Raw genomic sequence first — 9,706 nt, 5'->3', positions numbered from 1 at the left:
ACACCTATGACATCACCGCTTTCAGGACATATCAGGACATATAGGAGAGGTCATCATGGAACATCTAGAAGCCACAGCACTTCCACAAATATAACTGAAAATATGGATCAGATATATAGATGTCACTTTCACCATAATAAAAAAGGACCAATTAGAGAACATGCACAGAACCATCAATAACATTGTGAAAGGAATCCAGTTTACTAGAGAAGAAGGAAACAACAACTCGCTACCCTCCCTGGGCATCCTGATCAGCAGAGACCACAACGGCAAACGAGAAACACAAGTCTACAGAAAAACCACCCATACTAACCAGGTGCTCCACTACCAAAGCAACAGCCCAACATCCTGCAAGAGAAGCTGCGTAAGGACTTTTATTTAGATGAGCCCAAACACGCTGCAGCAATCCAGAACAGCAGAAAAAAGGAAACAAAGCATCTATACAACGTATTCCAACAAAATGGATATCCATGCAATTTTAACAAAAAAAGTCCCTGCCCATTCAACCCAATACAGTACAACCAACACAAACCCTAAAAAGAATTACGCTGCCATACATCAAGAATATCTCAGAAACTGCAAACAGGCTACTTAAAAACCACATGGAATCAGCATAGCACACAAGCCAACTTCAAAACATCCTAAGCAGACTAAAAGTCCCAACAAACCCAGAAGGAAAAACAGGAGTCATCTACAACATACGGTGTAAGGACTGCAACAGCCACTATTTAGATACTTCTGAATTGATTGAATCTAATTTAAATAAGACCTACACCATGTCATTTTGGTGCCAATTAAATTTCCTGCAGAACTTGCTGAATCTACCTGCCCAGTTCCATTTTGTAGCCCATTTTGTAGTTCAGGTAGGTTAGTTTTTCTTTCTTCTGCCCCATTCACTTGCATCATGGATCTCTCTTTAAATGGTTAGCCAATTAGATAGCTTAGAAAAACAGGACCTTTTTAACAGATCCCACAAATCAAATAATTAAGGGGTCTGAGAAAGATATCTACTTTAAGTGAAGCCGATTGACTTTTGACAAGAGCCCATAATTATTCTAGTTTTCTGGAACTTTTGACCTTTACACGAGAAGCAGAACTTTTGCAGGGCTGTCCCCTCTCTGCTTATGTACATCAAGTAAAGTGAAACTCATCACTCTTCAGACATTCTGCTCGGTTAACTCTCACACACAGAAAGTTTCACATTTCACTTTGGCTAAAGAAGTCATGCACACCACCCTTGAAGAGAGTTCATTTTTCAAAACAAGTCTATCACTGAAATCTTGCATTTACTAGGACTTAAATGGAAGCATTAAGGGACGCGGTGGCTCAGTGGGTTAGGACGCTAAGCTTCTTGATCAGAAGGTCGGAGGTTTGGCGGGTCGAATCCCGAGTGCCGTGTAACAGAGTGAGCGCCTGTTACTCGTCCCAGCTTCTGCCAACCTAGCAGTTCGAAAGCACGTAAAAATGCAAGTAGAAAAATAGGGACCACGACAGTGGGAAGGTAACAGCGTTCCGTGCGCCTTTGGCATCTAGTCATGCCGGCCACATGACCACGGAGACGTCCTCGGACAAGCGCTGGCTCTTCGGCTTTGAAACGGAGATGAGCACCGGCCCCTAGAGTTGGAAACGACTAGCACGCATGTGCGGGGGAACCTTTACCTTTACCTTTAAATGGAAGCATTATTGTTATTTAGGGTTAAAGGTGCTAAGAGCGTAATTATTACAAGTTAACAGCATCCTGCTATATATGTTTATAGGATATGTTTAAGTGCATTCTCAAAAAAGCTTGTCTAGGCCTCCTAATCATATCCAGAAAATCTGAAATGAAAGTGACTTAGTGAACGTGAAGCATACAGAAAATCTCCATTACTTCATATTTTGTAATTTCAGATGAACTGATTGGAAGGAAGTACCACAGCTACCGTACCAAAAATATAATAAACAGGATCCTCTGTGGACCTTCTTGGGCAAAGCCAAATGACAAACATATGGGGACAGCACAGTGATGATAATATGGGTAAATGATACTTCCCAAAAGGCCATCATATTCATCTGTTGTAGCAAAAGTAGAATTTTGCATTTTTTTAAAAAAAATTGATCCTGTTCATTATGACACTGATGTTGTGGGCTTCCCTTCTTCAGATGCATACAAGACTGATCTCAGGACAGATACTGTATATATGCACATATTTTGGAATAAAGCTACAATTGCTGAGGTTACAGAAATGAAATAAAAACTAAGATGTGCACACGCACATGTGCACACACAGACAAACACAAAACCTCACTCAACTAAGAAGCATTTTAATGATATTTTCTTCCCGCTACGCATTGTCTAAGAAAAGTACCAACTCCACTGAATTCAAATGTTGTTTGAAATAAAAAGCTGCCTTTTCCACCTTCTCTCTGCCCTTTTTGGACTTGTGATTTAGGCAACTGTACAATACACACGTCACCTTGTCTCTCTGTGTGTGCACACACAATAAATGTTTTCAAGTGCACTAGGGGAAAATTAAAGCATCTGTCTGCTGCAGCTTAAATAGCGATGTGCGGGGCTTCAGAGCAAGTGTGCCATACACACAGCATCACAAGGTTGTCCCAAGAAAAGGCACATGCTTTAAGTAGTTGCAGACAGACCTTACAGGTATCTTCAGAAAAAGAATATTTTGGCATTAAATCTGGGTTTTGGGTGGGTACTGCAAAAGCCTGGTAACTCTCAGGATCGGTTCTAGTCCTTTAGGTGCCTTATGGGACTCAGAGTTCCATTTCTTGCAACCCCACTGATGAAAAACTTCCTCTTTGCATTTTCAAGCTGAATAAACAGAAATCCTTTGGTTCCCTCATCCGAAGCATTGTAGGAAGTCCTCCCCATCCAAAATCCAGTCACTTTTGACAAACTGGGACCATCAGGCTGAGGCACAGGCATCTTGGTCAAAACCAGATAAATCAGATTAGAAGGCTGTGCATTGCGTGGCCTCAGTTTATAAGAGGGAGAGACAGGAAGGAAGGAGGTCCTGTGGAGGCTCCTTTTGGAAAATAAACTTTCAGTCGAGAATTCTCATTCCATCTCTTTCGTTTGTCAATATGGGGCAGGGGGGGGGGGAAATGTACAGGCCAGTGCATGGGAACAAGGGCTTTTGAACTCAATCAATGCCTTTTAAAACAGAATTTAGAGGAGCATAGCAAAATACCTCCGGCAGGCTACGATCAGAATGTTTAGAATAACGGGTAAATAGATTTAAAAAAATCACCTCAAAAGACAGAGCTTTGAGGGAAGCTTTAGGGGCCACTCCAGAAAGCATCAGCCTTTGTTGCCTAGGAATACCGCCAGCCTTGCCTGTGTCTTTCTGGGTTCCACTATCACATGGTTTGTTGTTTTGGCCTAGCGCAGGGGTAGGCAACCTTGGCTCTTTTATAACTTGTGGACTTCAACTCCCAGAATTCCTGAGTCAGCTATGCTGACTCAGGAATTCTGGGAGTTGAAGTCCACGAGTCATAAAAGAGCCAAGGTTGCCTACCCCTTGGCCTAGCGTGTGGCCAAAGTGAATACTTACTCTGTATCTACTCCACACCGCTACAGTTATCTTAAGGCCTGGTGGTTGGCTGTGTTGTCTTTTCTCTCTCTGAAAGCAGCAGCGCTGTTCTATCCACACCAGCGTTTGCTGCTTCGTAGCTGGCCCAAAGCAGGTTTAAAAACCTGCAGATTGGCAAGCTTTTTGAACCGGGAATCAGAACTTAAACCGGGAATCATCGACCTCGGTCCGTTCTCCTTGGGTTTACTTACCAATTTAGGCCTGGGGAAGAGGGAAAGACCCAACCTATTACTATCGAACAACATTTCTTTCTGCAATTTTGACCCAGAGAAAGGGTCAAAACGACCGCGCCCCCAGAAACATCTGTAGTTGGGGGGGGGTTGTTGTCGGAATATACCCGCCCTCGGGAGGAAATGGGTGTCAGGTGCTTAATGCGGATGAGATTTCCTGCCAGATAATTGAGCGGGGAATCGAGTCTCAGTCGATCCCGTTTCCTTGGACGTTAGGAGCAATGAATTCGGCGGGATGGTTTTCCTTGGAGTAAGAATGGAGAGAACGGTTTACCAGCGTCAGAGGCGAAAACTGCCCAAGACTACTCCGTGGAAGTTTACTCTTAAGAGTACGCCAGCGTTCCCTAATGCTGCCTCCTCCGACAGCTCCCAACATTTGGAGCTGGGGACGATGGGACACGTACTCCCGACACCTGTAGCCGGCAGCGTTGAGCGAAGGGGTTGTAGCCCTCCTTGGAAATCACACAGAGCGCGCGATTCTCGGACCGTCTTCCCAAAGCGTGATTAACTTGGCGGCTAGATTTAGCTGCTACGTTGGTTGATGGGTGCGATTTGTTGTTCAGCGATGATTTTCCTCTATTTTGCGCTTGGGCAGGTTACCTTGTGTGAAGTCAGGTCGTTCGATTAGTTTTAAGATTCATCGTACTGTGCGATCCAAGACACTCGAGGCTAAAATGGCCTCTGCGCCTCTCCCCGTTAGCTCCCCAAGATGGAGAGGCGAAGATTGCAGAAGTGAAGAAGCCCAGAGGCCAAGGGCCTTGCAAGATATCCCGTTCCTGATCATCGCTTCCATTAGATGTCTAGGCAAGGCAGAAAACTTTCCTGTTGAGCTGCTCGCTGCCATAGTCGCAGCACTAACAGAGGGGTTTTTTTTTAAACCAAAACAAAAAAAACCCAAAACTCAAAGCTGAAGATCAGGGGGTCGGGAACTATGGCCCTTTTATGACTTTTCGACTTGCAACTCCCAGAATTCCTGGCTGGCTCAGGAATTCTGGAAGTTCAAGTCCACAAGACATAAAATGGTTCCCCACCCCGTGATCTACAAAAAGCCTTGAGGGGTTTTTATATATATATATATTTTTAATCTAGCTCCTGACTCAGCAGGAAGGAGTCAGCAGAGTTAAGATGGCCGTCGCGACGCTCGTAAAAATCAGAAGTTTCGACCGCAGCACGACGGTCGCTGTCTTGACTTTTGGCCTCTCCCTTCGGACACCCCCGAGGCTGCTTTTCCTCCAAGAGGTCCAGGAAGCGTCCCATACCCAACCTTGTAACCGGGGGTCCGAGGCAGCTATGCCTTGATCCCGGCTTAGCACATTCGGTCGAAACCCAAATAGGTCTGGTTCGCTCTTTAAATGGTGCCAAATCACGGGTTTGGTTAACTCGACGTGAGAAAGAGGTGACAAGCCAGAGGCCCGACTTACAATGCAATTGTATTATTTCGTGGTTATTCCGGACTTAAGAGGAAACCATAGTTTTTTTGAAAAGCTTTTATCAGAAGAGGCCGTTCCTTCTTTTCCCCCAGAACAACGAGAAATCTCACTCGGGAGAGAGAATCTCCTTATTTTCCCTCCCGTTCCCATCATGGGCTATTCGAGATTTGAGCAGCTTCTCCGTCTTTTCCTCCCATCCTCTGTAGGATCAAGAGCCTCCCAACTTCTGCCTAGTCCAGGGGTAAGCAACCTGGGCTCTTTTATGACTCGTGGACTTCAACTCCCAGAATTCCTGAGCCAGCATAGCTGGCTCAGGAATTCTGGGAGTTGAAGTCCACGAGTCATAAAAGAGTCCAGGTTGCCTACCCCGGACTAGTCTTTTGGCGAGTTTGGGCGGCGTGCCTTTTTCAATGACCCTCCCCACGCTCCTTTAAGACATAGGCATCTAAGTTTGCGCGCCTACGCTAAAATAAATCCTACTCCCAAGTGGCTAGAGAGCATACACTTATATGTTCCGAGTGACAGGTGCTCCCCACGCACCCCGGGATAGAAAGAAAGGCCGAGAACAAACTTCAGAGGGGCGCTTTTCGCTGCAATCCGCTCGGTGAGACACCCCCCCCCTCGGTCCGCCCGGGATGAATAACGGCCCGGGCTGCGCTTTAGCCGCCGGGTGATCGTCCCGCGGAGGTGAGGATCCCTACTTTTCGGGGGGGGGGGAAAGGGAGAGGATGGCAAGATGGAATAATCCCGAGAAGAGAGAATTCCTTTGGGAAAACGGGATTGGAACTGCGTGCAAAACGATCCCCGTTAACTTCAGCTAAGAATGGGCTGAAGGTTAAAATCTCCAATCCCTAGAAACCGTGGTCTATCTGCTAACTTCCGGCACAGAACATTATCTCCGAGGGAAGGGATGCACGCGTGTTTTCTATCCTGGGTTGCCTACATGCAGGGAATCTGGAATTGGTCTCCTGGGCGAGCTGAAAGAAGAGGGCGCCGCTTCCCTCCCCGACCCAAGCTGGTGGGAACCTGGCAGCGGTCTACGGAGGTAGATCTAACGAGTCCTTCCCTTAACCAAGTTGGAGGCAGCGGGCCCCATGAGTCCACCTCTCGGGATTAGAGCTCCGACAGTTGAGCACCCCGGATACTTGATCTGCGGGATCTGATTTCGGCAATGACAGGTGTTCGAGCCTGCCTGCCTGCCTGCCTGCCCTACCTACTTTTGACTTACGTGCTTAGAGATCCCAGAAATCAGATAATCATTTTATTTCAAATAATAAGAGACACTGATAAAATCCCCTTTCCTTCCTTCTCTCTGCCTCTTTCCTACAAACTTTATGCTACAAACTTTTCCTGTCTCTTGAAAATTAGGGAGAGCTTGAAGAGGTTGGCCTTCTTTCCATACCCGAGAGGTTATATTCCCTTATTTTCCTCTCTCAAAACAAAAATTTGAAGGCATTATTAGCTCCATGGCTGAAGCAGTGAATAATGGTGAACAGGTGGTCAATCAAATGCGAACCTCTTTGGAAGTTAAATAGAGTAGTTGGTATTTTAATTTATACTTATTTATTTCACTCAATTTATACTTACGGTATATTTTAATTGTTGAACTAGATCTGTAGTTTATGGGCTGGGTTGCACATTCTCTCCATCACTTTCTCCCCAGCCCTAACTATTTAATTCCTTCCTGTACATCTAAGCCTCTTTCAGCTCCATTTTTCTTCCCTTAGATTTTTCATCTCCCGGGAATGCAAGACAGACTCTCTCTATCTCTCTTCCTTTTATTTCATAACAATCATCGGAGGTTGAAAGAGGGAGGGAGTGACAGGCCTCTGGTGAATTTTGTGACTGAGTGGGAAGTCTCCAGACTTTGGGTGGTCTTGGCTGGGCTGGAATAGATTTACCTAAAATTTGTCCAGATGCCATTCTAGCTGTAAACCTACTTACTTTGAGAAGGGGCATGTTCCAGGAGACAGCCAGTTTGGTCTAGAGACTGTTCTAGTTCTAGTCCTGCCTTAGGCACAAACGATGACCCTGGGCCAGCCCCTCTCTCACAGCCCTAGGAAGCAGCCAGTGGCAAACCAGTCTAAAATTTTGCCGAGAAAACTGCAGAGACTAGTCCAGGCAGAAGAAAAACAAAGCAAAATCATTCCAGGAAGTGAATTTAAAAACCTTTCCCTTTTTTGTAAAAAGATGTTCCTTTTGGTACATGTCACTAGATAAGTTGTCTAGCATGTATAAAGGTACTTCTAAATTATGTTGGAAACAATAGGTGCATTTTATTATGTTTGGTGGGCTTGTAAAAAAAAGCCAGAAAGTTTTGGATGCAGATATAGTCACTACTACAGAAAATCTTAAAAGGTAATATACAATTGAAAGTGGAGACTTTTCTTTTGGGATTGATGGATAGAGAGTTGGAATAAAGGTGACAGAACTTCGTTTTTATATATGATAACTGCAGTAATATTATTATTATATACTCAAAAGTGGAAATACTTAGTACTACCTGCTGATAGTGGAATGGTTGGAGAAGATGGTAGAAGATGCAGAGATAGCCAAATGGGCTCCCATGATTAGAAAAAAGACAACATATATGTTTATTGGCTGAACTGGAAATCCCTTATAGAGTTTTTTATGGAACAGAAAAAAAGGATCATATAATTTACGGCTTTGATAATTAGAAAAATAGGAAAAGGGAAAATAGGTAACCATAGAGGAAAAGGTAATTTTGTAGTTGTACTTATATTCACTGCAAAAATACTTTCTTTTTCATTCTTTCTGTCTTTCTTTTTTTGTTCTTGTTAAGTTTGATTTTCCACCCCCCCCCCAAAAAAACCTCTTAATAAAGAAAAAAAATACAATAATATAAACTAAAATCTTTTGCCTCCTGCCTGGTCGGAGCATCCTGAGGAAAGGATCTAGGCTGAGCAAGACTATGGTGACGGCAGAAACCCCCCTGCCCCAACCCCTCGCTGGCTGCCCTCCGCCCAACCCTTGGAAAGTGTGGCAATTGTCCATCAGCTGCATCGCGTTGATGAGTTGGGCAAAAGACCTGCTGAACTCTGGGGGTGGGTTGGCGGGTTTGAGTGCAGCATTGCTGGAAACTCCTTGACGGAAGAAGATGCGCAGGTAGAAAGTGTGTTCCTGTTACATTTTGATCAAGGTAAATAAATGCCCTCACTCAATGGAAGAGCTCGTTTGGTTAGAAAACAGGTGGCATGAAATTAGAACTTAAATCTGCTGCCCCCCCCCCATCATTTCTCAATCTCTTCCCTAGAACAATTATTCGACTGACTGGATATTATCAACTCATCTGTAACACAGGTAACCCAAGTATCATTGGTGTGCGTGTGTGTGTGTGTGTGAGAGAGAGAGAGAGAGAGAGAGAGAAAGAGAGAGAGAGAGAGAGAGAGACTTGTTGAGTGTCCACTCCTGGCGAAGTAAAATGTTACCCATGCAAGCTTTACAGTCACCGAGTAGCCATAACAGGCTGGTTGCGAGCATGGGAAGAGTACTGATATGGCCCCAACCTTGGACTCAGGCTGTGTCCCTTTGAATTCATGTGTCCGTGGCCTGTTAGTTTTTGCACCTGGAGTTAGCCAGGTGTTTATTTGGCAGCGCTGTGTGTGTGTGTGTGTGTGTCTGTGTCTTTATACTGAGGAATGTAGTGATCTTTTGCAGGGAGTTAGAAAAGGCGGCTAGACTGTCAGTTGTTGGTGGAGCATCAATCAAGCACACCCAACTGCTGAACTTAAGGAGTTAGTGGGCTGCGTGCGCTGTGCAACGAGGAGCCCGGGCCCATATTTCTGAAGAGAGAGCACTTCGATGGAAATGAAGGGACAACACACCAGACGTCCATTCTTCTATCTCTCTTTCTTTTAATTATTCTCATTATTTTTTTTTAAAAAAACGTGAACAGTGGGTCGCTTTTCTTTTTTCTTTTCTTTTTTTTGCAACCAAATAATAAATATTATTTAGGAACTTTTCCATTTCTTTATTTTATAGATATATATAAAAATAAACAGGTGATTAAAAAAAATCTCTCGAAGGTGACCGAGCTAAGACGAAAGGGGAGGGGGGGAAGACCTCCTTCGGAAACAAGCCCCCCAAGGGTGGGAGGGGGAAGGTTTAAATATTGCAGCGCAAGCCAATCTTAATGTCTCCCTCCCCCTCCTCCTCCCCCATTTTTTTTCTTTTAACCTTTATGCTCGAGCAAGAAAAGGAAGTGTTGTGGCTTCTAAAAGGGGCGGGGGGGGGGAAAGGAAAGACCTTAATCCGTAGGCCCACACATTCAGGAGACTCTAAAGGACCCCCCTTCGCTGCTCTCCGGAGAAACGCGTCGAGGAACGCCACCCTTAAACCTTCCACCCACCCACCCCGCCGGAGGCAAGAGCAGATGCGGGGACTTCAAGCTTTATTTTGATCTCCTCGTATTTGCTGCTCCAAATACAACGCT

This window comes from Vipera ursinii (genome assembly GCF_947247035.1).
Source record: "Vipera ursinii genome assembly, chromosome: 4".
In the NCBI taxonomy this organism is placed as follows: domain Eukaryota; kingdom Metazoa; phylum Chordata; class Lepidosauria; order Squamata; family Viperidae; genus Vipera; species Vipera ursinii.
This window is presented reverse-complemented; position numbering follows the sequence as displayed.